Raw genomic sequence first — 5580 nt, 5'->3', positions numbered from 1 at the left:
GGCACTGGGTTCCATCCTTAGCACCACATAAAAATAAATAAATAAAATAAAGGTATTGTGTCCATCTACAACTATATACAACTATATATAAAATAACTAATGTTGGTAAGAATGTGGAGAAATAGGAAGCCTCATGCTTTGCTGGTGGGAATGCAAAATGATACAGTCACTCTGGAAACAATTTGGCAATCCTCAAAAAATTAAACCCATCAATTGATTTCATTTTTTTGTTATAAAAATAACAGAAATCAAAACATACATCTACACAGAAACTAGCACACAAATATTTATTATTATTATTATTATTATTATTATTACTATTATTTGGTACCAGGGATTGAACTCAGGGGCACTCAACCACTGAGCCACATCCCCAGCCCTATTTTTTTTTTTTTAAAAGAGAGTGAGAGAATTTTTAGTATTTATTTTTTAGTTTTCGCCGGACACAACATCTTTGCTGTATGTGGTGCTGAGGATTGAACCCAGGCCGCACGCATGCCAGGCGAGCGCGCTACCGCTTGAGCCACATCCCCAGCCCCCCAGCCCTATTTTGTATTTTATTTAGGGACAGAATCTCACTCAGTTGCTTAGTGCTTCACCCTTGATGGCTTTGAATTTTGAGATCCTCCTGTCTCAGCTTCCCCAGCTGCTAGGTTTACAGGCATGCGCCACTGCGCCCAGCAACAAGCATTATTCATAACAACTAAAAGGTGAAAACAATCCAAATGTCCATCAATAAATGATGAATAAATAAATTGTGGTAGATACATATGGTGGAATATTATTCAGCCAAAAAAAGTAATAAAGTATTGATACATGCCATCACTTGGATGGACCTCAAAAGTTTATGTTGAGGTGGGGAGGGAGGGGGGAAGTACTAGTGAGTGATATGGGCTAAATTATATTGTTATATTGTGTGCATGTATGAATATGTAACAACGAATTCCATCAATATATACGATTATAATGCACCAATAAAAAACGTGGAAAAAAAAGTGAGTGACAAGGGATGAAGAAACAGAGGACAGTTGATTCAGGCTGCGTTATAGTCCATGCAAAAGCATGAGCGGAGGGGCTGGGATTGTGGCTCAGTGGTTGAGCGCTCACTTAGCATGTGTGAGGCCCTGGGTTCCATCCTCAGCACCACATATAAATAAAATAAAGGTGTTATGTCTACCTACAACTAAAAGAATATTAAAAACAAAAAGCATGAGAGAAGAAAACAGTAGCCCCTCAATAGGGGCCTTGGGAGGGCCTAAGATGTGTTGAAGAGGTAGGCACGAGCTGAATCATGCAGAGTCCTGCTAATGAATTTGAACTTGCCTGAGGACCATGTAGGGCAACTGAAAGAGCTGAAGCTGGAGCCTGCCATAATCAGTTTGGCACTTTCTAAACTAGCCATCTTTTCATAGTGTTAGATGGTGATAATCAGCTTTACAGTCATGATCCGAAGGCCCTGGAGGATGAGGAAGAAAACACTAGCTCGATTCAGTATAACAGATTCCTAGGGCCAAGTCTATGTTATTTTATTTTCTTTGGAAAGTAATAAATCCTTTATGGGAAGGGGGAGAAAAAAACTTATGCTAGGTGAAATAAGACAGACGCTAAAGAAATCGTTGGCTTTCTTTCCATAATATATCCAGAATAGGCAAATATATAGAGACAGAAAGTCAATAGTGGTTACCCCCAGAGGAGGGAAAAGGAGAAGGAGAAATGTTACGTGATGGGTCTGGAATGTGTTTTGAGGGTAATGAAAGAGACTTAAAACCAGAGGGAAGTGATGGTTGCACAACAGTGTGAACACACTCAACTCCACTGAATGATGCAATTCAAAGAGTTAATTATATGTGATGTGCATTTCACCATGATTTTTAAAAATACAAAGGAAGAATAGGAAACTGTAAACAGTTACAAACCTCTTTACGTGATATAAGTGGGATGTGTAAAAAGATGGTGAATCCTGGAAACCATGGACTCTGGTTGAATATTGAGTCATCACAGAGAAGGTGACACTGAAATTGAAACTAGGTTTTGAAAGGTAAAAATTCAGAGATTCCAAGTATAGGACCTGAGAGAGGGGGTTCTTTTTGAAAAGGGAGAAAAAGAATGAGTGATAGTTTCATGCACAGGGAACAGAATGGGCAGAGTCTTGAAGGCATGAGAAAGCAATTCCATTATAGAAGACGAGGAAATTCAGAATCACAAGGCACACAGAGGATAAAAACATCAGGAAAGGAAGGCAAGGCCTGATGCTGAGGAATTTGGAAGACCTTATTAATGCCTTTAGTCAAGGACTCAAGCAGGATTTATTTCTAGAAGGAACAACATGAGGATCTTCTTTTTGCCCAAATTAACCTCTATATCTTGATAATATTCTCTTGCTCTTGTTTTTTAAATATTCATTGATGTACTGCTTATCATGTGCCTTGCACTGTTTTATGTTTATTATAAAATCACTTACTCTTAATCATGTCTCTCAACTTTGAGACTCCCTGGGAATTAGGTGGAAGTCTTTTTTTTTTTTTTATAAAGAGAGAGAGAGAATTTTTTAATATTTATTTTTTTCAGTTTTTGGCAGACACAACATCTTTATTTTATTTTTATGTGGTGCTGAGGATCGAACCCAGTGCCGCGCGCATACCAGGTGAGCACGCTACCGCTTGAGCCACATCCCCAGCCCTTTTGTTTGTTTGTTTGTTTGTTTTTGGTGGTGCTGGGGATTGAAACATGGAAGTCTTAAAACACAGAAATGAGAGTTTCTGATTCAATAAGATATGTGTGAGGCCTGGAATTTACTTTTAATCCCATTCCTAGAGATACTGAGCCTCCTGACACAGGGAACACATTTTGAGAAACACTGCTTTCCATCAACCTTATACAGAAGATGGCATTATCATCACCACCATACCCATTTTAAAGACATAGGGAAAAACAAATAGAAAATTAAGCAATTTTTGCCCAAGGCTGTATAGTTCTCAGGGGTGAAGCTGGAATTAAATACTGAGTGACACTAGCATATCTCTTAGTTTAGAGGTCGCAAATAAGCAGAATTTACGGCTGACATTTTCAGTCCTTGTTTGCAACCATTTTGAGTATCTCAAGTAACATACACACACACACACACACACACACATGACCATAACCGATATCTGAGATTAAAAATTCAGATACTAACTGACGTTAAAGGGGTGGTAAGGGAGAGTCTTTTTTTCCCCCTTAGTACTGGGGAATGCAGGGGTGCTCTACTACTGAGCTACATCCCAGCAATTTTTATTATTTATTTTGAGAGCAGATGTCACTAAGTTGCTGAGGGTCTCACTATACTGCCAAGGCTGGCCTTGAACTTATGATTCTCCTGCCTCATCCTCCCAAATCACTGGGATTATAGGCATGCTGACACTATTCCTGACAGGAAAGTCTATAATACATTCTTTAGGCCCTTTCAATGAAGTTTTATTTTGGTCCTTCTGTGATGATGCCAGATTCTAGAAATAAATAAATATTTACAAACAACTAATAAGCATATAAAGAAAACTTTAGTAAGAAAAAAAGACGACTGAATTATCAATATGTTAATATCTGTTATTTTAAACATTTACCTTTTTAAAATAGGCAGCCATCCAAACTTTTTTGGGGGGGTTATTGCAATCTACTTTTGGCAATAAGGGGAAAGTGACTATTAGAACTCTAATCAGATTGTATTCAACAAAGCAGTTTTTCATGAATGTTTAAGGTCAATGTATAGTCAGCTCAGATTCCAGTATCAGCTTGAGTACCTCATCATGGATATTTATGGAAGAATGACGATAGTAAGAAATTGCAAGATGCTACATCATTTAAGATTACCTAATTTTTAGGACAGTAAAGTATACTAATGAACTATAATAAGTAAGGATTTTTTTTTCATTCCCAGAGATTGGATCCAGGGGTGCTTAACTACTGAACCACATTCCCAGCCCTTTTTATTTTTTATTTTGAGAAGGGTCTTGCTAAGTTGCTTAGAATCTTGTTAAATTGCTGAGGCTGACTTTGAACTTTCTATCCTCCTGTCTCAGAATCCCAAGTCACTGGGATTACAGGTGTGTGCCACCATGCCCAGCTATAAGTAAGGATTATCATAATGTGTTTCATTGCCTCTTTATTGAACAAAATCCAATTATTAACTTGTTCTGTAAGTACCTGGTTTAATAAAGATTTGTTGTACTTCAAGAGCTCTGACTTTTTCAAAGACCAAAAAATTAGTTTTTATTTGTTATGATAAAAATTCACCTTAGAAGCACATTCACATTTGTCCTTATTGTACAAAAATTTTATTTTGGTGGGAGGTTTCTAGGGATTGAACCCAGGGGTGCTTAACCACTGAGCCACATCCCTAGCCCTTTTTAATATTTTATTTAGAGAAAGGGTCTTGCTAATTTGCTTAGGGCCTCACTAAATTACTGAAGCTGGCTTTGAATGAATGATCCTACTGCCTCAGCCTCTTGAGCTGCTGGGATTATAGACATGTGCCATCAGCTAAAAATTTTTATTTTTATAAATTATGAAAGTTAATAATATCTAGAGAAGAAAATCTTGTTACACATGCTGTTTTGGAGCTGTCCCAAGATGAAAAACAATTCTTTCATTGAGCTACATACTTTTCACATCTGAATCTAATTTGTAGTATCTCTCTGGTTTTCTTCCAAAAAATAATGTCTTCCTTTACAAAGAGAAAAAGTTGAGGGCTGGGGAATATAACTCCGTTGGTAGAGTGATTGCCTCACATGCACAAGGCTCTGGGTTAAATCCATAGCATTGCCAGAGAGAGAGAAAGAAGCACAGAGTTACCATATGACCCAGCAATTCCTTTCCTAAGTCTAAGAGAAATGAAAACATTCATCAGTGCAAAATCTTGTGTACAAAGCTTACACCAGCATTATTCATAATGATCAAAAGGTGAAGTCAACCCAAAAGTCCATCAAGTGAAATCCATTCGTTTGTAATAAAGGATTTGCCAGCAATTGTTCCTGGTCCCTAGAAGGTACATTCTTTCCTTCTCGCTTGTCCAGATTTGTAGCCTTTCCTACAATAAAGCTGTAATAGTAAATACAGTACATAGTTGAGTTTTGAGAGTGGTTCTAGTGAATTGTTGACCTGATGGGATAGTGAGAACTTCCAAATTTCTACTTGCTGGTGAGAAATGTCAACCTGAGAACCCTCAGGGACTGAAATTGAAGTAAGACCAGTCTTTTATAGGAGAAGTGGAATTTTCTTGAACAACCTGATTCATTAAAATATAATAAGTAGTTCTTCCTTATCTTTTTTTTTTTTTGTCCTGTGGATTAAATTCTGGAGTGAGCTATATCCCTAGTCCTTTTCATTTTTCATTTTGAGTCAGGGTCTCACTAAGTTGCTGAGACTGACCTAGAATTTATGATCCTCTTACCTCAGCATCCAATGACACTAGGATTACAGTATGTGCCACCATGCATGGTAGTGCTCCATATCTTTGGGACATACGTTCCAAGACCTCCAGTAGATGCCTGAAATGGCAGATATTACTGAGTCCTATTGATGATACTATTATTTCCTCTACCTACC

Source organism: Marmota marmota, unplaced genomic scaffold (genome assembly GCF_001458135.2).
Source record: "Marmota marmota marmota unplaced genomic scaffold, marMar, whole genome shotgun sequence".
NCBI classification, from domain to species: Eukaryota; Metazoa; Chordata; class Mammalia; order Rodentia; family Sciuridae; genus Marmota; species Marmota marmota.
The sequence above is the reverse complement of the archived record's forward strand: the minus strand, read 5'-3'. Positions refer to the sequence as shown.